At 33.2% G+C, this 26,461-nt stretch overlaps 1 long non-coding RNA gene across 1 annotated transcript; it reads left to right on the top strand.

Moving 5' to 3' along the window:
* The first annotated feature begins 23,021 nt into the window (after positions 1 to 23,021).
* LOC134271652 (uncharacterized) lies at positions 23,022 to 24,574 on the top strand. The gene is made up of 2 exons (XR_009993064.1): positions 23,022 to 23,063; positions 24,298 to 24,574. It is a non-coding gene; the product is annotated as an uncharacterized LOC134271652 (long non-coding RNA).
* Positions 24,575 to 26,461: the final 1,887 nt, after the last annotated feature.

Genomic DNA, 26,461 nt, shown 5'->3' with positions numbered 1-26,461 from the left:
AGCTAGGATTTAAGACTTAACTCATTAAAAATATTACAGAATAAATTATGAATAAATCATTGAAATCCAAAATAATGAGTTTTGCAATTGGGTTTGGGTAATGTTTTAAACCAAAGGCCATGACATGGGGGGTGGGTGTTAGGTTCGATATTTAGTACCAATTTTTTTCCAAACAGCACCACCTTGAATTCCTAATTTTAAACCTATTCTGCAACATGTTTGTGGAAAGTGGGGGGGGGGGGGGCTAAACCCACGCAGCAATGTTCAATGTCTATACTAGGAAAAGGCTAAACCCCTACCCCCCCCCCCCTCCCCGGTTCCGACGCCTATGTAGTTTGGTGACTTTATAACCATAGACAGAGTCGGGGAATTTAAAAAAAATGCATTTCAACCTCTCTAAGTAATATTCAGCATTACTCAGTAGTGTCCCCACCCCACAGGAACCCCTGACCCTCAGGTCCACATATTTCACAATTCCTGCTCATCATAAATGTTTGATTAACATAATGGAGTGGATTTCAAAGATATAATTCATTTTTAGTATATACCGGTAGTCAAAGACACCCCCACAACCCCAGCCCTCTATGATACCCCTGTTCCGTGGGGCTTGGAATTCACAGTTCTGGAGGAACGATCATAGATATATCATAACTATATGTCTGTAGTCAGTTTGTTAAATACCTGGGAGCAAAGAAGAAGATTAAGTACAGGTCCATGTAAGAATCAGGCAATCAGCGATAAGTCGAATGTCTCGGATTAAGCCAAAAATTTTTCACAGCAATACATGGAATAGTAGTAATCTAAACACAATAACATTTTTTTCAATTGGCACATATAGGCTGTGATATGTTACTAAAAATAGATTCTGGCATTCATGAGCCAAGATCTTGGGCAAAAAAGTCAGAATTTCAATGCTTCAAAAACAAGAATTGTTGTTTTCATAAATTAGCGAAAAATTTTTTTTTTCAAAGTAGAAAATGTGTACTTCAGTTATCGGTTGTCATGGAATTGTTATTTTGACCGTATCCATGGTAACCAGTGTCATGAAATGACACCTTTATTTGGCCATTAAAATTTATTGTGATTTTAAAACTATATTAATAAAAACAGCAAACATATTATTTAATTTGTTAAACATAGAAAAATAAAGCAATATGTGGTCTTCATTTTTCCAGTTTAAAAAGTGTGGAAAAATCAATAGGAAATTTTTAACGGAGATTAAAATTTGTACGAAAATTGGTTAAATTTCTTCATATTTTTAGACAATTTTCTTCAAATTAAATACATCATGCATTAAAATTGAGTTTCCTAAAACAAAGGCATATCAATCAATATATATTTTTTCTAACTGTCGTACGTTATTGTTCTATATTAATTAGGTAATTTATTTTATTTACAAAAAAAAGTAAATCGATCGGGATCGGAATTCAATATATCATGTACCTATTTGGGTTCCAAATTTTCTCTGTCAATTACCATCAGGGACGTGTGTGAGGGTGATATGCATATATTAAACCATGCTAAAACCTTTATCAACTTGTAAAAATTAAGTTGCCATTTCCACTTGTTTTACATTTTATTCATATTAAGCGAAAAGTTCATTGCTTTGATTTCTTTCCGTTTTATTTTGCACCCTAAACAGATTTAAAAAAAGCTCCTTAGTCGTTTTTAGCTTCGTCACCCGTAGTCAGAGGTTGGTTGATTTAGTCTTGTATAAATGTAAAAAAAAAATTAGTCTCTTGTTACTGGGGACTTTATCATGTCATCAGCTATTATGATCAGATGATGAAATCAAAAATGGATATAAACAAACTATTTCTAATGATTTTTAATAACCTGATATTAAATCCGAGATTCCTGTGACTGTGTGATGCTATCCCCTGCTTTAATATTTACAGTGTGACATGTACACATGAATAGCCTGATAAATACACAATGACAATGCATTTATCATGCATTCAGGGATTGTATGAACTGTTAAAAATGTCAAATGTTCAGAATGTTTTACTAATTACAGTCTGTACTTTCCTTCCAGTTCCAGGGTTACTTATTGTCCCGTTTGTTTAAAATATATTAGTCTGATTGACAAAAGTATTGCTTAAAAAAAAAGTTTGCTAAAGCAGGTCCAGCACAATCTCTTGATCAAGCTATATAGCTTTAAAAAGCTTAACTTGAAATATTTCATTGTTAATTTAAACAAAATATTTATGAAATGCAATTTAATTTTTTATAAATAAAATTTAGTTGAAACTGTTAAGTCTGAAACAAAACAGTTATCAAAATTGAGGTGTCTATAATCTTTAATGCATTGAATCATTGGTGTGACCGGTCGTCAGGGGATGCTCACTCCTCCATGGCACCTGATTCCACCTCTGATGTTTCGGAGGTCGATGTTTGCTCTGCTCCTGTTTTGTATTGTTTAATGGACTTTGAGATTGAGTACTGTTCGCTATCTCAGGGTAGCCTAATCAGACACCCCTCCGGGCCCATGCCTGCATGCTGTCGGCCGCTGCACTCACGCTCGTCTGGTGACCTCCACTCAACTAAATGGTGTGTAGATATTTTCTGACAATCGCCGAGTGATATTATTTCTTTTTCTTTTTCTTTTGGATATGGCTTGTACAATCCGCACGAATATCCTGCATAATGCCCCACACCACATTTTAACACTCTTGATTTCCATCGGTTTCCATATTTCGCGCACTAGCGTGCCTGGCAACATCACGCCATCTAGCGACAAACGTGTTACATATCCAAGAACGATAACCCGATTTCGCCAATTTTGCTTGATTTTATCGGGAAAAATTTATCTCTGGTCGAAATTTTCCAAACTTTTTAGAACTGGATTTAATGGTATAGAAAGTGCTTGATCAATATATAATAGCATTTTTACCAAAAAGATTTGCTGTTTTTTTATCAAAAGCCCTAAAGATGCATCACATTGTATAGATTTGCACTGACAGTCAAAATGCATTTTTTAAAATTATCGACCCGTAAAATTTAAACAAGGCGGAATATTTCCAATCTGCCAAGTATTTGTCATGTACATGTCCTGTCTATTTCTTACATGATATATGAAGTGATTTCTTGAACCACGACTTATCACAAAAATTTGATTTTGCCTGATTCTTACGTGGACCTGTACTTAATTATCAAAGATTTATTGCAATTTCACCATTTGATGATTAGAGCCCCACCCTAAGTAACACCAGAAATCCTGCTCACAACCTGATCCTTTGGCCATGGAATTTACAGTTTTCAAAGAGGCACTCTTCCTCATTGTAACTACGCATGTAGTTAGTTGTTTAATATTAGGGACAGAGAAAAAGATTTTCCATTTTAAAAATGCATGTTTACTATATAATTAAAAGAGCCCTGCACCCTAACACCAGGACTCCTGACCCTGGGGCCATGAAGTTCACGATTTTAGATGAGGCACCCTTCCTCATCATAACTATGTATTTTTCAAAGAATTAATGCATGTTAACTATATAATCATTTAAGCCCCGTCCTAACATCAGAACCCTAGCTGCAATAATGTAGCCCTCTCCGATTTTTTTTTCTGGGAGAGGGCTACAACTCCTTAGGATCTCTGTAATGGTGCAAACGCGGCAGTGAATCACTCCCGCACGGATTTCGGCTTAAATTATCAGTAAACGGCTATTTTATAGACATCTCTTACCTGGAATCCAAAAATGTAATTATGCAAAACATAAATCGATCCAAAAATATTCACAACGATCCATATATCAGTTATTTTTCGTGTATGTCAACAGCAAAACTTGAATTTATCCGCCATGTTTACTGACCTTGATAGATTGTACTTAGGAACAGCCAATGAGAATTTAGGTTCTATAGAAGCGGATCTACTAGGAATTCCCTTATTTTAAGCATACATATTGCTGTTTGCGCAAAAATAAAACTTGAAATGGTTTTATTTATCGATGTTTTTGTGATATATTTCAGCACAGTCGTTTATAAAATTCGAAATTTGCTTTATTTAGTTGTTCTAAATTTCAAGCGAAAGTCTCAGTACGTCTCGCGTGAACTGTCATGGCTGCTGAATATATTGCAGCTGGGAAAGACGCAGATTTATTTTACATGGTTTTCGAGTTTAACAGGCTATGTTGTTGACAGTGAATAAAATTCCGTCCTATAAGAAGTAAGTTGAATGTAAAAATAATTTATTTTGCCTTCAAACGCCCGTATCAAAAAAATATATTTGCACCATTATGGAGATGCGATGGAATTGTAGCCCTCTCCAGAAAATATCAGATAAAAAAAAAATCGGAGAGGGCTACATTATTGCAGCTACCAGAACCCGTGTCCAAAGTCCATGAAATTCATTACTGTAGAACAGGAATTCTTTCTCATCGTAACTATGTACTTAATTAATTTTACCCAGGAGCAGAGAAGAAGATTTTCAAAGAAATAATGCATTTTCAGTATATATTCTATTTAGCCCAGTCCTAACATATAGAATCCCTGACCCTGGGGCAAAAAATTTTACTATTTTGGTAAAATGTAGAGGACTCAATGCTTATAACAATCATTCCAACAGTTTCACTGCTTGATGTCTAGAAGTAAAGAAGATTTTTAAAGACTGCATTAATTTTAGTGGTTTTGGTCCCACCCCTCAAGACCCAGGGACCCTGAAATTCACAATTTGTGTTCCTCTTTTACCCATAGCTGGGTTATTTCAAATTTGGTTGAAAATGGTTCAGTGGTTCCAGAGAAGAAGCTAAAAATGTTCAAATGTTTACGACCGCCGAATGACGTACGACGACGTATGAACAGAGATAGCAATACGTCACCTGAAAGACTCAGTGACCTGAAATTCTCAGAGGCACATCTCCCTTTTAAAGTGCAGTTTTAAGTTTGAACTCAGGTATGCAAGGATGGAAATTAAAAGGCATACAGAAACCACTTCTGGTAAATACAGACCCTTAGTAAGCAATTTCGGGGGTGGGGTGGGGGTGGGGTGGGTGTTACAACCATATATTTTCAGTTTGGGCACTATCAACAACCGAAAATTGGCAAACAAACCAAAAAATAGAAGATCGTCAGATATTATTATTATTGAGGGGGCACATGTATATTGTAGTGACGTTTTCAATAGTATTCTATAGCTAAGTATTGGCATAATAGCCTCCCCCCTCCCCCCGCTTCTTACACGGCCATAGGAAAAAATAATCATCGTTGAATCGTTGAAGGAATTCTCAAAAGACAGTAGAATGTTTTTAATACTAAGACATCACAATTACGCCTGTACATGTAGCACAGGGAAAGATATCAATATAAGTATTATTGCTACTTGTATAAGTATGTACAGTCCGAAAAATCTGACGTTTTCCTGGGTTTTTTTTTACGATTTTGACATTTTACATGCCAGAAAAACGTCAGAACCGGCGCCATTACGAAAACTGGGAATTTCACCGTCTTCACCCTATGTTGATTTTCTATACTTGGGAACCGAACTAGATGCAGGAATAACAATTTATCAATTTCACAATGCTCCTAGAACTCAACAATATCGATGAAAAGAATTTACCACTTTATATTCCGATCCGAAGTTGCAAGATTTTAAAATGCACGAAATGAAAACAAATTTCGACAGTCAGATAAAATGTTTTCATCGGATTATATTATTTCATAAACTAACCATAAAAACTATGTTGGTGAGTACTAAAGGTATTGTACTATTGATAAAATTTGAATTCAGCATAAAATTCGGTTTGCAAGTATCGAAAATCCTGGCATGTAAAATATCAAAATCGTAAAAAAGCCAGGAAAACGTCAGATTTTTCGGACTAAAGTATGTATTGAATTATAAATATGTTTTTATTTTTTGAACATGAAATAAATTTATTTAAAATTTTATTTTCAGTTGTTTGGCAAGCAAAAAAATTGTCAGAAAGGGATCCTGCAGATATCCAAGAAATCCAAAAAATGTCGGAAATGAAATAAAATTGTCGGAATTGAAATTTTAAGCATGTCGGAAATCCTATGAAAAATACTGGAAATTAAATGCAGTGAAAGAAAACATGAATATGAAATGAGCAAGCACACAAAATTGTGTACACCTAATAAAACCCTTAACCCTGTTTATCTAGCATATATTGTGTTCATTTGAGATAATTTCCATTTTTCAAAAGATAAGATATATATAAGCTTGTATCTTTAACTTGTTCTTGGGAAGCTGACACTTATTCAGTTCACAAGGAATCTGTAGCTCTGGAGCTTCAGACGCTATTACCCAGAGAACAGTCCCATAGCAACGCGTATCAAAGAAGTGGGAGCAACCTCCATTGTCGCTTACCTGAGCACATGGGCTGGGTAAAAACAAATCAGCTCATCACTCAAAAGTTTACTTGGGGAAGGGAGGGGGATGGACTTGAAATTTATACTTCTTGCCATATCAATATAAACTAGTGCTAATGTAACGGGGACCGTTACAGATGTTCCCCAAACTCCCCCAAAACTCCCCCCCAACTCCCTTTTGATGCCAGATTTCCTCTAAGCTTCAACTCTTTGCCCCTTGCGCTGTCTGTGACGTAATAGTAGCATTACATTTGTTAACTTTTGATGACGTTATCCTTTTGTCCTATAAGTATTCCGAGTATTTGTGGAGCAAATGAGACAGTACTCTTAAACATGTTTCTATGGAAATGCATTAATTGTAGCTGTATTTATTGAGAAATATAGAAAGTACATGTATTTCCACAATTTTTCAAAGAGTTGCCAACAGATTTCTATGACACGATGAACTTAATGAACATGCAGGGTCGATATACACACCTGTCCACTTTAATCAAGAAAATTACGTATTTATATCAATTTATTCAAACTTGCAAAAAAGGTCTAATTGATAACATGCTATACAATAGAATTAATCAATTACTCAGGATCTATCAGGAGTTAATGCGTAGTGGATATACAAATTTTTCACTATATACTTTTGTGATATCCCCTGATATTACTATAGTATTAAAAAATACAAGTTAACGACAGAAAAAAAAATAACTGATTGTGTTTGTAAAAGATATACAATAATTATTGATTGAGTTTGTAAAAGATATACAATTCTGACCGAAATAAATGTTCATATAGATCAGACAGGAGAATAAACACATTATCTCAATATTTTGACTGCATTCTTTTTTCCGATTATTTAAATTCTACTTTTTATTTCCGACATTATCTAGTTTACTGACAATTTATAGTTTTATTTTCCGACATTTATTGCAGAGTAAATTTCAGGAAATAAAACTGTTACCGAAGACTTTCTTAATTGAAAATTGAAATCATTATCTTTGAAAAATACCGGCAAATCATTGACATCAAAAGCTTTATTTTCTTAAAAAAAACATGGATGTGAAATTGAGATCAGTTTCATGTGTGTCGGGCATCACTGACATGATATAGTTCAAGTGTAGCTGATTTTCTTTTTTATTGATCGATTTTTCATAAACTTGGTAGACAAGATCCATAACCCCCCCCCCCCCCCCCCCCCCAAATAAAAATGTTCGAAATGCTAAGCATTTCTGTGGTAAAATGAAAAGCTCAATTTATTTTATAATCAGTCCCTTTATTTAACAAGCTAGCTGTTGATCAAAGAAAAAAATGCTGGAAATTCTTAATGTTATAATATAATTCCGGAGATGAAATGCGGATAATAATTTATATAGCTGTTGGTCAAAGATGTATAGCCCCCCCCCCCCCCCCCCCCCGAAAGAATGAAAGTTTTAGCGTCCAAATTCATCGCTCCTCTTTAATGTATCTATTTACTGTGTATAACATAAACATATAGCTGGTTGAAGAATCCAATCAGACCACATCGCCGTTCTCTTCTTGAAAGTTTCCTTCGCCAATCAAGATTTTTCAAAACTTTAGTTATTATTTTTAAAGTATGCATTGTTGACATACGATATATCCCTATAAGGGAATGTATACCCACTGATAAAACTAATCAGTAGACATAGGTCTTTTAACTATACCCCCGCTGCGAACGAGAGCGGGTATACTGTTTTACCCTTGTGTGTTTTTCCGTCTGTCTAGCTGTGTGTCTGTCCGTAACAAAGTTTTTGGTCGCAGTTTTCTCAGCAAGTACTCAGCACTCGTTACAGTTGCTTAAAATTTCAGCACATTCGTCACTGTGGCATTCATTTTTGTTCAAATCCGATGTCAACTTCCTGTATTAACGTGCGTCTGTCCGTACCAAACATACATGTAACAATTTTTTATCGCATTTTTTAAAGGAACCACTCATCGCAGATTCTATAAATTTTAGCACAATCTTTGTTGAGACATGTCATATAGTGGGAATTTTTTGTAGATGAATCTGATAACAACTTCATATTTTTTTACGTGCATCTGCCTGTAACTGAACTTGTGTAAATTCACATCAGAGTGGGGCATTATTGGCAAGCATTGACTCGAAAACTTCTTGTTCGTTCTGCCTTTATAAATAAAATATAAAACAAGGGTTAAAACAAACTTTAAAATTTTCCCAAATACATGTACCTTGTTTCATGTATACATGTATACGTATATGTTTAGAAATAAAGACACACGATCGAGTAAGTGCGACACTTTTTTTTTTTTTACAATATCGGAAACGTTGACTGAATAATGAAAACATTCAAATTTAAATCAACCTCTTTTTCAACATGATATTGTCGTTCCTTTATTCTGTTCCTTTTCATTTGTGTATGTGTATTTTTTTTATTGCTGTGTAACATGTGTAAGGTAGGAAAATAATCAGGTTTTACGAAACTGAATTCAAATAGAACAAGAAATAAGACAAAATGAAAATACATAACATAAGATTAGATGTAAACTGGAACAAACCTATTTTCTACGAACAAACTTCTTTTCTGTACTCCTGAATGAGTATGTATAAACTTAAAATTCTTTTGTAATTTTATACGTTCCATCTGTCGATTTCTGCACAGGTTTTTATCAAAGACCTACATAAAAAAATCATTCGTCGAATTCGATAAATTCTGAATAAAGGGTCCCATCTCACACAAGACTGAGTGACGTCCACATCACCAAAACAAGTGGATCAAGTGGTGAGCTTATTAACGTCAAAAGAAAGACCTTAATTTGTCTTGCATTCCAGGTTTCGTCAAATAAATCGAACGATTCGGACATATTAAATTGAGGAAAAATATTATTATTTGCGATAGATATTAGAATGGAATTACAAAATTTATAATCTAATCATTTATTATCATACCATCAAAACTTTACGCGTTATGAGAGCAGAAAACGCCAAAAACGAAAAGTGCGTTAAAGTGCGTGATTGCGGGGCAAAGGTATATGCGTTAAAATGCGTGATTGCGGGGCAACGGTATATGCGTTAAAATGCGTGATTGCGGGGATGGGGGTTAAAGAAGACAAACGCTATGCATTTGAGACTTTAACAACGTTTATTCAGAAGTGTACCAAGTTCATTCAAATTTAGCATTGCACGCCTGCACATGTGAATGCATTTGCGTAATGACCATAATATCATCTTGTCTAAACAATCTAATTAATAATGTATTAATGTAAAAACTTTGGGCCAGGAAAGATGACACTTATGTAGAAGCATCCTCAGGTTGTGTACATTTAAGTTCATTCAAGTCATTATGACCCCCGGTGGTAGGTTAGGGCCACAATGGACGACCAACGTTTGAAATAGGAATATATAGGAAAAATCTTCTTCTTAATAACAGCAAAGCCATGTCTGGTCATGTTTATATGGAAGCATCCTGAGGTAGTGTAGATTCAAGTTTGTTCAAATCATGACCCCCGGGGGTACAGCCACAATGGATGATCAAAGTTTTACATAGGAATATATAGGAAAAATATATAAAAATCTTGATTGGTCTTGTTCAAATGTTTGCATCCTCAGGTAGTTTAGATAAAGATTTGTTAAAATCATGACCCCCAGGAATTGGTGGGACCACAAAAGTACAAAACTTATTTGGAATAAAGCCACAGTTAGTCAAAAGATATGTAAGCACTCTTAGTTAGTGTAGATTCAAGTATGCATAGATTCAAGTTTGTTCAAATCACCCCCCCCCCCCCCTCTTTTAGGATCAGGACTACTTAGGCATTTAGTGAATTGATTTTTCCTAGTTACAGTGCTCAGGTGAGCGATGTGGCCCATGGGCCCCGAGTTACATGGATGAGTTCGATGTCAATTGTTTTGCTTTTGTTGCATGATATTTCCATTTTAAGATATGAATGAACTAACCGGATACATGAAAATGACCCTCTGACCATCGTTTGCATAATTTTTGAAATATGTTTGCACTACATAAATGCAAATCTCACCAAACAACATACAAAAATAAAGTTTCTACTTGTGTGACTAGCCATGTTTTAAATTCATTTGTATTTGATCTTGCAATATTTCTTTCAAATGCTGTAAACTTCAATTTTACGTAAATAACCGTAACTGACTGCGATGCGACTTTTCTAATTTTGATTTATTTTAGTGTGCCGCGTCGCCCTCATGGAGCATTGGTTAGAGCGTCTTCACTTGAGTAACGAAGTAAGGAGCTGATCCTTACGTCGCGGATTCGAATCCCACTGTGGGACGCAGTAGGTGCTACCATTGAGCTACCACGAACGATTCTTTTCGTTTGGAAAAGAAACTCTCCAATCTATGACAAGTATCTGATTTAATAGAATAATTAAAACCTGATCTTCCTATTCAATTGGAAATATCATTGGAAACGTTTCCATAGTGACGTTATTCATTTCATTTGTCTATTTATTTTCATGAGGAATTAATTCATACATTGTAATACTTTCTGAGAAATCTGTGACGAGTGCCTAATCTTTCAATATTATGAATAACGACTACAGAGTATCTCATACTGAAAATGTAACTTTGTTTGCTATATGCTAGAAATAGTTGTTATGGATTAAAAGAGTTTAAAAATACTTTAGAAAAACAAACATTTCAACATCATTTTTTTCTTCATGACGTGATTTAGATAAAGATTTACAGATAACATGAATATGCGTCAAACTTTCTTTGTGTCGTTGCTAGGGGAGTGATGTTGTTGCAATGGAAAAAAAGTCATTGAACAATATTCAATAACTTGATACAATATTTTGAAGTCTTTCCGAAATTATCAACATGCAATTATCAGCATATTACTTGAATATCCAATTCCATGACAAATAATCCAATGCCAAAGTCAAATCTGTTTTACAGGAGACATAGGAACCTTGGTTGTCATATACACGGAAGCCTTGCCTTATGGGTTGATTACATGTAAGAACAAAAAAAATAACAATAATAATAATACCAACATTTCATTGTCAATTTTGCTCATCCAGATTTTTTTAAGTTTGAGTAAGCCTTTAGGGGGCTTTAATAAGATAACACGAATACATGCAAAAATTACCTTTCTTTGCTTTGTTGCTATGGAGAACCTGCCGTTGCTATGGAGATAAAGAATTATGCAATATTCAATAATGTGCTAGGGAAACGGAATTTAATTATACTATTTCAAAATTTGTATCTCGTTTATCATAAATAACCGTTCATTTGATTTTTCTGTAAACTTTTTACACTGTTTCTCATTTTATGCATCAAAAAGCCTATTTTTGTTGCTAGGCAACAGATTCGATTTTCAAAAGAGCCCATGGATTTGACTTCAAATTCTAAAAGAGAAATACCTCTGCTTTTATGTGAGATACATGCAACAACTGTATTAATCCGGCCATTTTTAAAATTTGGCCTTGAATTTTGCCAAAATCACGAAAAATGCTGAATCAGCAAAACTTGTAAAACATGTGTACCTTCCAATGTCTACCACAGAACTGACTTAAGACCTAAATATTTTTAATTACATTATTAGAACACAATAAATGTGTATCTTTATTACACCCATAAGTAAGAATAATTCTCATGGTATTTACATGTTATTTTAAGCCTCAAACATAGGTGATTTTTTTGTCCTTCAACACTGAAAAATCCGCCCGTTGCTAAGGAAATTTCTTTGGCCGGGTTTCCATGGTTACCATGACTCAAAACATTTTTCATTTTACATACATTGTTCACACTTCAAAATAAATCTATGAGTGAAAAATCATCAAATTCTGAGAACCCTCATATATCACCCTTTGTCTGATTTTTATGTGGACTGGTACTTAAGTCTTCAGCACAAGTCACTAGGAACACTCAGATTTGATTTCAAGAAAATCAACATATCCACATTATCACCACTGAGTGAAGCTCTCTAGGCACATACGATTTCCCCTGCCGCAGAAAATACCCTTTCTGGGGGTACTGATGTTGCAAGTAATCCTAAGTAATACTTAGTGCAGAGCTATTCAGCAGGACTGATTGAATATCTGGATCAGTGTACCTGTGATTTAAATTGTAAAATGATTTAATAAATACCAAAAAGGTTAATTAAAACAGTGTTGTTATAAATAACAAAACTTAACTAAATATTAGACACCATGATTCATTAAACTTAAATTAAAAATTTGTGTGGTATAATATTAATTATTTTTAGTTTGTTACCGTGTTGCTAGATCATTTAAGATGGTATTTTTCACAAGCTGTACCACACTGCTGTCCTATCCTTTGGTGCCATTTATTGTTTCAGCATCCCCAAGCTTGTATGGATACTGTAAACCAACTTTTATTCGCGTGCGCGAAATTTTCACGAACTTCGCGAGAGCCTTGTCATCGCGAATATTTCTCGCCGCGAACCGGTCATTATAGTCTATGTGTCTATTAACAAGCGAACCTTAATAGGCGTGATCGCGAAATTTAATCGTCACGAACTAGTTTACCGCTGGTTAATCGCGAAATAAAGTCGTCGCGAATAAAAGATGGTTTACAGTAAATGATATGGTAGGATGTTTACTGTCACACATCAGAGTTGTAAGCGTTTTTATTGGTTTCAAAACCAGGATCAACTCTTCTACTGCTTTGAGATCATCATCAGACAATTTGACTACATCTTTCAGATTGTTTTTGACATCCTTAGACAGAAGGGTTGCAAACACTGCAGGTTACTGCTTAATATATCTATTAGACATATCGTGCGTACTGTTCCAACGAGCTGATATATCTTGGACCAATTTGTGTTTTGGAATAAGGATATGGAAATAACGAACAGTATTCAATCTCAACGTCCATTAAACAAATATACAAAACAAGAGCAGAGCAAACACGGACCTCCGAAACATCAGAGGTGGGATCAGGTGCCATGGAGGAGTGAGCATCCCCTGCCGACCGGTCACACCCGCCGTGTGCTCATTGTCATAATCAGGAAATAACGGAAAAAATCCGTAGTCAATTCAGTGTATAAATAATGGACTAACAATTGGTATGAAAAACGTCAGTCAGCATTTCATTCAATGATAAATTGTATTTGCTGACAAGGTCATTGTATCGACCATAGAATTTACGAAATGATGACTTTAAACGAGACTGTTGATATTCTTGTTTCATCAACTTGCTTGTCAATAATTTACCTCGTTTAAGAAATTGTTCATACGTAGAGCATGCTCTTGCGTATCGAATCAACTGAGATATAAATACTCCGTATGCAGGTGATGAAGGTATATTGCTGCATAAGTAAGGGAAGTTGACGATAGAAAAGTTAAAGTCATCACGTTTATCATATAACTTGGTTGTTAGATTACCATTTGTGTCTTTTTCAAGTAAAATATCCAAGTATGAAGCAGATCTGTTGGACTCTGTGGTATCTTTTATCTCAAGCTCACCAGGATATATCGTGTCGACGTAGGAATGGAAATTATCATTATTAATTGACAATACGTCGTCGATATATCTAAATGTCGAGTTGAAGGCCACAGCAAGTGTTTTTTTCTTTTCACACAAAAGATTTTGCATAAATTCTGCTTCATATGAATATAAAAATAAGTCTGCTAATAACGGAGCGCAATTTGTACCCATGGGAATTCCAATAGATTGTTGGAATACCTGGTCTCCAAAAACCACATAGATATTGTCAATCAGAAACTCAAGCATCTTCTTGATGTCAACTTCAGAGTACTTATGTGTACAATCAGAATCTGTTTTAACAAAATAATTTTTCAAATTTTCAAAAGTTCAAGCAAAACCTGTTTTGATGCCATAATAGCTGTAGCTATAGAACTTCCCGGGTTTGTTTAGCCAGCACAAGGATCAGAATTCGGCGAAATAACACTTTTTTATTATTATGTAACGCTAAAAAATCGGAAAAGTCAAGGATAAAACTTTTGCTATAATAATGCATTCTATAGGTTTCAATGGGACTTCTACTACAGGAGGCACTTCACCACGACGTCATCACGTAACGTCTATAATTAGAAAAAATGCCTTAATGAAAAAGTGTAATGTTTAACACTACCCCGGGGATAATTAGTTTCAATTATTAATAATAGTACTAGTTATGTAAAAACATCTCTGTACCATGAAAAATGCTGCTAGAATCCTACTTTCCTATTAAAGAAATAATCATTCAACAATTTCGACCGAAACCTTCCCAAAATTTTTACATTTTGTTCATAACATCGAAAAAAAAAAGCATCTATTCCCGTAAACCATACGATTCTAGCAGCACTTTCCAAAAACAAAAGAATAAGAACTTTAAATAGAAATAAAAATTAAGTTTCAAGGTATGCGGCGTAGTGTTGAACTTTTGCATCTTTTTTGTTACGAACGACAGAGGAAAGGCTGGTCGGCAAGTAAACACCCTCCCTGCTCTAAGTTTACGAAGAAACTGTAAAATTATGTTAGCATACCTTATTCATACGCTTTATTCCTACAAGAATCACACATGATATTCATTATAAATGCTTTTAAACTCCGATTTCTTGTGTTTGTTTACATCAGTTCTCGTTACGTTTCACTTTCACTCTGCTACTGCATGATCAACAGTTGTGACGTCACGGGTTTGGTATGTAACCCCTGTGATAACTACAGAGGCCCAGGAACGACAAAATTCCGTTTATATTATGCCTCTGCATATTTTGATTTATTTTTACGACCTCAAATCAATCTTAGATATCGATTTTAAGAAATTGTTATCTGTAAACCTCACGTCATATAGCTTACTATGACGTCATATCATAAAGGCAAGTAGAATATTTGGTTGTAACCTTAACCTACCTGCGTCCTGTGAAAAAAGACACTATCCTTCAAATTCTAACTGTAACTCTATCAACTTGTTTACATTTAATTGCCCTCTGTGTCGCAAGGTTCAATGTATGTGCAAAACATTTAATGTGGGGGGAAAATTCTGATTAAATGCTGCTTATTCCAGAGACAATGTTAATAGCATTATCTGTAATAATGGCAATTGGTTGAGACTTGTTGAGACCCCACTCTTCAACAGCATTTGTTAAAACTTCAGCTAAGTTCTCAGCAGTGTGAGAGGAATTTAATTGCCTGGTTTGTAAAGTATGGTTCTGAATTTCAAAACTGTCATCAATGCAGTGGGCAGTAATTGTAGTATAACTCTGGGCAGCCCTAGATGTCTAACCATCAGTTGTCACAGCAATAAAATCTGCTTTATTACTGTCAGTAAGAACTCTCTTTTTTCTTTTGTGTAGAGTTCTGGCATCACTTTTTGTGCCATGTGTGTTCTACTAGGCATCTCAAATTTTGGTTCTAAAATGCTGACCACATTCTTTAATCCAATTGTTGTTTCTATTGTTGAAAAGGGGCGCATATCACATGCTAGAAATCCAGCTATTGCCACGTTTATGTTTCGACTCCTCTGTGAATTTGACGGGAACTTTGTTTTTGGACTAGAAAAGTTGTGAAGCTGCAAATGAGTAAACTGCCCTGTATGTGTGCTGTTACTTGTTTTCAGAGACATTGTAGACGGAGAAATTTTTGGACTAGCTGTTGCTGGGCTTACTGGGTTCTCATTCAATAATATTGAGTGTTTACGCTTTAAATGTACAGCCATATTGGTTGTGTCTCCTGCCTTGTAACTAATTTCATTGAAACAAAGAAGAAGGTATGGTTTTAGCTTTATTGCGCCCAAAAAACGTAATGATATCAAAAAGTTTTGAAACTGGCTTAAATACTAGTTAAATAAATGACTGATAAATCAGGAAAGAATATGACATGAAGGTTTACCATTCTGCAAATATGACGTCATTAATGTGAAGCATTTCTCTATTTTCAACAGAAAAAGCCTCAAAATAGCACATTTCAAGGGTGATTTTTCTTTAGAAAACAATGTCTACAGCCGTCTTCCACGTTAATTTTTTGATATTTTGTGCAAAATTGAATAACAAATTACATATCTCAAGATCTTTGTGGGCGATGCCTGTGGACAATGTTATCTGAAAGAAAATTTCATTGAAAATACGTGTCTTCTGCAACTTTTTAAGAAAATACGGGAAAATGCACATGTTTATGACGTCATAATAAGCATTTAAAAACACATATGAGAAAAATGACTTGTATGATTTTTCTACATTGAATTTCAATTATTTAAAAAGCATGTGTTGTCAACTTTCACACCAGCTTTATTTTTTAGAAAATCACAGGGCAAAATTTGTATGGAAACCATACCTTCTTCTTTTGAAGACAGTTTTATCTCGTTCTGTAACTTGCCTTTCTTTCACTGTAATTATCTTAAATCCAAAATGCTTCCATACCGCCGACCGATAGGACGCAGGAGGGTTCTGTAGTTTGATAGGTTTTATTGAAAGATTATTGTTTGTGTCTGTCACAATAGATACATCGCTTCCTTCAACTGTATCTGTCGAAATTGTCGACATGTTTTTCACCTCGTGTAGTAAAACTAATTAAGTTAGTCGAACCCGATGCGATAAACCAAACCCGATTAAAAAAAAAAAGATATCGAACCGAAAATCGAAGCAATGAATCGAAAATTGAACCAAGCGTAAGTATTGAACAATATCGAAATTTTGGTGAATCGTTTCAGTCCTAATTAACTGTGCATCAATATATTCAAGAAGTGGTGTGAATTAGGTGTAGATACTCAAAAATTCCAAAGAATTCCAAAGAATGTGATTTTGGACAATTTAAAATCACAAGAATTTTCCCAAAACAACAGCTTAAAAACTTACGACTTTTCAAGTTTATGCACAACGATTCGTCACGATGAATAAATGTCCAGGCTTTTTAATATCATTGACAGCTGCTTTTTCAATAAAAATGGAACTCATAAATTTACTTACCTGGTTATTCGTCATTTGCAAAAAATATTTTGTTAAAACACATTTTGATTGCACACACAAGCACTCTGAAGTTGACATCAAAAAGATGCTTGAGTTTCTGATTCTGATTCTGAATATCTATGTGGTTTTTGGAGACCAGGTATACCAAAAATCTATTGGAATTCAATGGGTACCAATTGCACTCCGTTATTAGCAAACCTATTTTTATATTTATATGAAGCAGAATTTGTGCAAAGATCACAAGGATCTTTTGAAAAGAAGAAAACACTTGCTGTGGCCTTCAACTCGACATTTAAATATATCCTGTTGAGCTTGAGACAAAAGATACCACAGACTGACACATCTGTTTCATACTTGGATATTTTACTTGAAAAAGACGTTAATGGTAATCTAACAACAAAGATATATGATAACGTGATCACGTTAATTTTCTATCGCCAACTTCCCTTACTTATGCAGCAATATACCTTCATCACCTGCATACAGAGTCTATAGATCTCAGTTGATTCAAAACGCACGAGCATGCTCTACATATGAATAATTTCTAAAACGAGGTAAATTATTAACAAGCAAGTTGATGAAACAAGAATATCAGCACTCTCGTTTAAAGTCTTCATTTCGTAAATTTTATGGTCGCTACAATGACCTTCTCAGCAAATACAATTTATCATTGAGACAAATCCTGACTGACATTTTTCATACTTATTGTTAGTCTATTATTTATACACTGATTTGACGACGGATTTTTCTATTTCTCGATCATGGCAAGAAGCACACGGTGGGTGTGACCGGTCAGCAATGGATGCTTACTCCTCCATGGCACCTGATCCGACCACTGATGTTTTTGTATTGTTTTATGTTCTTTGATATTGAATACTGTTAATTATTTCCATATCCTTCTCATAGTTGTCTCTGTGTACATTTCGAAAAATTTATTACATCATGTAAGGAAGTAAAGTATTTATTTAAATACATATTTTGAAGCTTTGGAAAATATAAACTTAAAAATTAAATAATAATAATTACAGGCTTAAAAAGGTTCCAGGTATCTTTTTTCTGGGAAAATAAGCGATGAGACACCTTTACAATGTATTCGATATCCTAGTATGAGAACAGTTTAAGGTGATGATACTCAAACACTGTGTACTGCATGAAGAACTACAGACTGCTTCTTCACTTGTTCCCTTTACTGCAGAATACTTTAACATTTTCATGATTGCTTTTCACTGAATCTTCAACCTTCCACTCATCTCCCTCCCTCACGCCTAACGAGCGGAAGCAATGTTTTACACAATGGGTTGTTGGAGACGACAGGGTAATATTTTTACCATAAGGATAAAAAAAACTTAGTAGGATGCTTATGAGGTATTTCTCTATTTTCTACGAATGAATTTTGAAATGGTAGGAAAACACATAATTGATATGTAAGTTACATCCCATAAGATGCCTATGATGGACTTGGATTATAAACTTCTTTCTTGAAAACTCAAAACTGCTCTGACATACATAGGTAAAGCGCGGTAAATTTATACTTATAATGAAAATGTATCATTGGATGAAAAAATAGGAAATAATCAATCAAAATAAAGAGCCAATGAAATCATGAAATAAGAGAATAAAAGTTTTCTCAGGCAACTCAATCCAAATGCGCAATCGAATTTTAGATTATATATCTCAAAACGAAATGAAAGAAATAAATAATACGAATAAATACATATAAAATAGATTTGATAGTATCACACTACAAACCTTAAAATGGCTGCTCCCCCTTTGTTCTGGGTGTTTACAATTATATTGTGAAGTTCTTTTGAAGATCAAACAAAAACATAAATGAAAAAAAATATTTTTTTTCTCCGGAAATAAACGAAAATCGATTTCAATGTTTCCAAATGTTTTCTTCCTATTTGACTGTTTCAAAGCTCTGAGTTTATTATTTCCAGGTAAAATTAAACTTGATTTTCATTAAGTAAGTTAAGCAATGATTCGTTATTTTTTTTAAAGATATTATCTCATAAATGCAACAGTATGTGCAGGCAAATTGAGCAAATTGTGTTAACTCCTACGAATAAAGTATGTTCTATTCACAGATAAACATTTTCAGATTATTTACACTGGAGTTAAATTTTTATCACAAATAGTCTATATACGTTTTGACAAATTCCAACCTAAACAAAAAATGATTTCTAAATCTACGTACAAGACACTTGTTAAAAAGTATGCTGTATTTTCTAATGGTTGTTTTTAATTTGATTAAATGCCCCGAGAAGAACACATGTTCATAGAGCGAGGTTTAAATTAATGAAAGCAGTCATCATTATCATTTATATTATAACAGTTAAATATACACTGCTCAAACTCATTTCATTAAATTTACCCCTTTGGGTTTGTTCGAGCTGTTTACAAAACAAATAAGATTAATTAAACGTCAAAAGAACGTATAATTCAATCTATCAATTATCCAAACACCTGGCAAAGTAGAGTAACATGTACATATAATTTTTCGTCACTATATACATGTACCATTGAAATACTGAAATCTAAAGCCTTCTTAAATGTTTTCCATGGCTAGTAACACTAAAGATGGCATAGATATGAAACTTTTGAAAAGAATATTTTTAAAGAATGCAATAAAGTTTTCAATAATTCATACCTATCTCCAACTGGAAGAGAGTGTGGCCCTTCATTTGAACAGACGTGAATTCCCTTCACCCAAGAATACTTTGTAGCGAATTTGATTAGAATTGATACAGTGAATCTTGAGAAAAAATATAAAAATGTGGAAAGTTTGTGGTTACAATGCCAAAAATGACAACAAAAACGACAGATAACGAAAAAAATTTATAAGAAAAAGCTAATAGTACACATGAGTCTTCGGTTCAGTTGAACTAAACATTATATCATATACATGTATGCTGCAGGTTTGTTCATACAGAAGTGCTATAAATCTTGAAGTTCTGACTGGATGTTTCTTCAATTCTTTTTTTCAACTTAAATCGTTTGACATTCTTTGGCTTCCAATTGGTATGATTCTGATTAACACGCAGGTCTTTCATAGCATCTCGTTTATAAACACTTCAGTCATTTTGACATATGGCCGAAATAAATACAGATTTTAGCATTTATACTTGCAGTTTAGAGGTCATCTATATATTTCAATGTTGCAAAGACATAACCAAGTTTAAAATCTTGGTTTAATTTATAATCCTTTTCAAAACTATATTTAGTTTATGAAAAGTGCTGCGAACCTATGTAGACATGGTAGATTCCTTTTTTAATTTCTAAAATTAATAAGACGGCAGGTTTAATATTTTGCTGGTTAACTACATTAAATATAGCTTTAATTTATTTATTTGCAAGATTTCTTGAGGTTTGCAGCACTTTTCAAATATCTTAATGCTTCTGGAGTTTATGTGTCAAAATTGACAAGATATATTGAGGGTATGCCTTTGCAATAAATCGATTTATTAGGGCCCTTCCATTACTTTTTCAATGAATCTGCATAAAAACACACGACAGTATTACCTGTCTGGAAAATGTACGGACAGTTTATAAATAAAATACTTATATAGACATTGCATCCAATTTAACGGCCTTTTATTCAATTGCAAATAATATTTTATTTGAGAACAAAAGACATTTTTCATTGTACAAAATGTGACTTAATTAATTAAGAAAGTCGTAATTTTAGCTAAATGATGAATAGTTGTATAACATGCAAAAAAAGTTGTATATATCTTTATACTACCGATTTATGAGAATTTGTTTTAAATGAACTCTAGAACTAGACGGTTTCGAATAAATATCTGATTTACACATTTTCTATAATATTCTGCAGAACATTGCGTGCCGTTTGGGGTTCTTGGTGAAATTCTTTAAAGAAAATACTATTTTTGTCAGGAGGAAGGTTGGAAGCTTAATGGAGCATATTCTGGATCCATCAATCTATCTCTGTTGAATTTATTCTCATGACTCTTTATAATCAAAGCAAACCTGGTAAAATCTTATGGTAATTTTTATTTTTAGGTCATCTGTAAGTGAAACAACAGGGAAGTAACAATAGAGACTTTTCCTATTCTGAATTTTGCCTAGGAGCTATTCCCTTGGCCGCAATGTTGTACGGCAAAGTAGTGAATTTACCGCTTTGAGCAACCAATTTTAAAACAAGCATGCATGAAATATATAAATATTTAAAATCTTTGAATGAAAAATGAATTGAAGCTTTAACAAAAGTATATTCATAAGGAAAATCGTGTTTTCTTTACCTCAGAAACCATTGAACTTGGTTGAAAAATGAAGAAGGGATCTTTGAATGTTGTCCTACAATATGGCGGCCATGGGGTACAACTCTTGCTTAAGGAGGCTTGGAGGTCAACAAATTAACCGTTATTAACCATAGAATATGCTAAATATGGACTAAATAAGAAAAGAATGTCCTGAAGGCAAACATATATTTAAAATATTTTTTTATTACTGAAAGACTAAAACTAGTGAATGGTGAAACTTTAAACTTTTCAACCAGAACTATGTATATACCGGTAAATAATAATCAATAAACGAAGAAATAAAATTAATAATGTGTTAGTAGATTTTCCAATCACTTTTAAATCTTCACAGATGTTTTAAATTATACGGGTTTCCCTTACAGCAATCATTATTCATTTTGATGAATAACATTTGTGTTATATCTACAGGTGCTAGAAAACGACCGAGCGAACTGTTGTTAAAAGAAATTAAATGTTACCCTGCTGTTAACATATTTCGAATTTAATTTCTATTTTCATTTTAATAACTCTAATTTAAATTCAAATAATCTCCTTACATTGTTATAAAATCAAATGCTAATTTCCAACAAACCATATTGATTTTAAGGCAATTTTGAATGAGTAAAAACTTATACATGTGCATGAATATAATAATTAGCTGTATAAGTACATACAATGCGTTGCATAGTTCATAGGGTGGGAATGGGAAGGGAAAATGTCCTTAAGATCTTGTAACAAACTTTACAATGACCAAATTCACGCCTGGAGCACTATTTAAAGTAAGCGCCAAATCACTTTTGCATGTAAATATTACTATGACTAGATCGTACATTTCCGTATTACGGAAAGTAAACAACATTTTAAAAATCAATTTCTTTAAATATGATATCTTAGATTCTTGATAGCTATAAAATTTATTCTTTAAATATTGTTTTTGTTCATTTTATTTTAGAAATAATTTTTTTAAGTTTTACTTATAAATAATTCTCACTTAGGCAACCAACTTATTTGAAAGTAAATTTTATCAAATATGTTTGTGTGCTGTAAACAGACATGGGTATTTTAGAATAAAAATAAAATAAAGTAAAAATCAGCTCACAAAAAATGATTAGGATAAGAATATTGACGATTTTATATGTAATTGATCTAATATTTCTCTCATGAAATAATTTATTCTCATCATTTGATGTTTAATGTTTATTTTAAATTTAAGGCATTAGAATTAAAAGTTGTACTATTGTTGTATAGTGATTACTTAATAGAAATAAAGAAAAAAAAGCGATGATATGAAAAATTATAATAATATAATGGTAAATAACAAAAAAATTAAGCACTTAATAATTTTTGTCTGTTACGATTTTCTGTCTAAATATAACAAAAAATATAGCTTTCTTATCCAAATGACTTGCATTCGGTAAAGGTTTTGCATCTGATTCAGTAAAAAACTAAAAACAAAAAACCCTCATCTTGCTCAAGGAAATAGAACACAGTAAAATAATTTAAACAACCAATGAAATGTTTGCATTATCAATATAATAGGACGAAAGTGATTAAAAACTGAAACATAAAAAAACAATCGATCAGTGAGATAAAAAGCTGAATTTAGAGGTAGGGTATTTAGATTTCTTATTTCTCAAAAGTAAAATTTAAACATATCTTAAGTAAAAAGTGTCAGGAAATAGAACGCTGACTGATGGTTTTATTGATGGTTTTAATACAAATTGCTGGTCTATTATTCACAAGTTCTATTGACGACGGATTTTTCCGTTATTTTCCCAAGCACATGGAGGGTGTGACCGGTCGGCAGGGGATGCTCACTCCTCTATTACACCTTGCAAACCTCTTGGTTTGGAAGTCCTTATTTACTCTGTTCCTATTTTGTATTGTTTTCTGAACTTTTTCGCTAAAACACTGCTCAAAATACTGCTACATTCTATACATCATGTTTGATTTTTCAAGTCCTATGAAATAAAATAAGATAACAATAATTTTTTCCAGTTCGTTTTTAATTTGACAGAAAAAATCACCGTAATTATTGTTGTGTGGGAAAATGACTCTTTTATTTTTCTTCTGTAAACTGTTATCCTGAAAATCTTAACGCTATGTTTGAGAATTTTCATATTCGGAATAAAGTGATTTTTGTTTGCTTAGGATACTTCAAATCGAAAACAAAATCCACAGCTTTTATATTTATCCTTACCGTCCAGTTCAGCTCAGTCGATAGAGCGCTCGCTCCGTGATAGAAAGTTTGTGAGTTCGAATCTCGGCTGCGAATGGTCTAAGCAGAAAATAAACGTAGCAGCTGTTAGCATGTGATCGGTAAATTAAAGTGACATTTTGGGTCCTTTGGATGACACGTTAAAAACTGAGGCCACATGTTTCGACAAGTGTTGGTACGATTCAGATTCCTCAGAGCTCAATTCTAAAATTTCACACCGTTCACCGATATATGCTAATATCTCTGTAAGTCTGAAAAATTCTAGAAAATTGTAGTAAAAGAGACATTCAAATAATAAATTATATAAGGCCGTCATCAATGTCGCTCTTTGCCTTCGCCCCCAAACGTGATTTTTAATTAGAATACTTCTTTACACTATGAATATTAAATACATCTCAAGATTATATCATTAAGACTAGAATAATGTTTAAGAAATTCATTAACCTAATGATATTTAAACATTTTATCTCTATCGTATCTAGAAGATATGAAAATATTTGAACATCTTGTTATTTTTTTTCAAATAAAGGATTAAAATTTATAATTTTTATGTAAAGTCACCTAATTCCCGGGATTCGTTATAATCATATGGCTTTCTTATAAAAAAATATTTATATTTTGCAGATGAAGACCTGTACCTTACTTGTTGTGTTTTGCCTTCTAACATTATTATTCATGGAACCTGTGTCCTGTCTTGGGGAGCGCTGTCGTCGTCGATGCAATAACAGGCAATGTATGAGGGAATGCCGAGGAAAGGGTTACATAAGCGGCGCATGCTCAAGATCACTACTCTGCCCAAGAAAAAGAAAATTCAAGTGCAAGTGTTATGGACGGTTTCGAGGTTGAAAAAAAAAAATCTTTTAAAAAAGGTTTATAAATAAATAAAGGATTAAATCATAAATCTTTCCAGTTTATTATTTTTTTCAAAAATGTGTATTCAACATTAAAGTTACTGTCTTTGCGTATTTAATTCAAATATATAGTGATGCAAGCATTATTCTATGTTTTATTTATATGTTCCGTAAATGAAGTTAAAAACCATGTTAAAGAGCTGCGATTGTTTAAAATGCTTAATAATCAGAATTGTATTTCTAAAATGTTTGTCCAGTAAAATCGTGGACAAGTTGTCTAAAATGGAAACAATCATGAATGCCGTGTAAAATTTTGAGCATTATTTACTACATATTTTACCAATATACATAACACGTTTCTATTAGATATACACATAAATAAACAAATTATTGCGCAAGATTTTAAAGTTAAAGTGTCTATATCAGCATTACGTTTCTTTAAAGAAGTTAAATAGGTTTCACGTACATTAAGGATTTCATTCAAATTAAATTATAACTAGCATAAAAAATAATTTTATTTTCCTAATCTACCTGAGACATGGTCGCCCGCGTGAAGCAGTGGATAGAGTGTCTGCTCAAGATTCGCGAAGTAAGGAATTAATCCTACGTCACGGGTTCGAATCTCACTCTAGCTTGTGGGGCGTTGTGAACGAGGTTCCGTAACGTAGAAGTTCCTGGAACGAAAAAGATCCTTCCCTACTCAATAGCCCTGAATGTTAAGTATAGGATAAAAATTTTAGCTCTCCACCGGCAAGCGATGACGTCTAAATATGATTGAAAAATTGTGAATTTACTTAATTACTCACTGTTAAAAAATCTTTTTGAACATAACTGTAAACATGGTTATTTTCTACTTGATTTCTTATTGATACCAATTGCATTTCATTATAAGCAGACTTTTTTTCGTATTAAAGTGAAGCAGAATTTTCCTATATCTTATCGTATAAAGGAGAAAGAACTTGCCTTGTACTGGACACTTCTGTACTGTATACAGGGCTATTTTGACTTCGTTGGTATTTTCTCCTTTTACTTTTGCTCACGTTTCAAATTCGCCCAGTCCAAATCTGTTTAAGAGTGTATATTGTGTTTTTGAATTTGCCCCGTTTTTAATAAGCCCAATTGTGAGAAAAGTGAAAGGGGCGAAAATAAAATGGGGGTGCAGTATTTATGAATAATTAATACAGTAACTATAACCTTCGTATTTCACAGGTGGATTTAATATGATACTTGGTTTAAAGAATATTGTAAAATGTAAAAAAATAATTTCAATCCAAATTTATACAGTATCAACCTTTAAAACACTCCAAATTTAAAAAATAACAAATCGCCTATCCCATGTTGTAAGTTAATATTCATGTAGTTTCAGTTGTCCACTCAATTTCACTAAGTACTGCATTAGAGATTAAAGGTAGGACAAGAATGATTAAAATATCTTTCGAAAACATATTCGACCAATCATTTTTAGCCTAACATGGAGATTTCCAAAATATCGGCTGTTCTTGCCGTTATTTACACATTGAATTGACAACACATTATTAACGTTATTAAATTCAAACTACCCCCCCCCCCCCTCCCCTTGTTATAGAGTCAATATTAACCACAGTCGCAATATTTATTTTGAAAAAAAAAGAAAAAATATGATTTTTAAAAGGTAAATGAGTTCGGATTTTTTTTACTTATGTTGTAACGAAAATCAAGGAATCTCAACCAAAATATTCAACGAGGCCGAGTGTAATTATTTCTGCCCTAGGGATTTTGATTATTTTTTGATAAGTAATTCTAAGTGTTATATTTATTGTTTTAAGATTAAAAATCGAATGTTTATCATCCCGATTTCTTTAAGGGTCATCTCAAAAGTTGTCGAATTTTACTATTGGACCCAATGGGAATTTGTTAGAAAAGTGCCAAATTTTCACATTTTCCCCTTATTTTTTGTA

Source organism: Saccostrea cucullata, unplaced genomic scaffold (genome assembly GCF_032062105.1).
Source record: "Saccostrea cucullata isolate Sc308-1 unplaced genomic scaffold, CSIRO_AGI_Scuc_v1 ctg2103, whole genome shotgun sequence".
In the NCBI taxonomy this organism is placed as follows: domain Eukaryota; kingdom Metazoa; phylum Mollusca; class Bivalvia; order Ostreida; family Ostreidae; genus Saccostrea; species Saccostrea cuccullata.
Note: the sequence above shows the minus strand (reverse complement) of the source record. Positions and strands in the feature narration are given on the sequence as shown.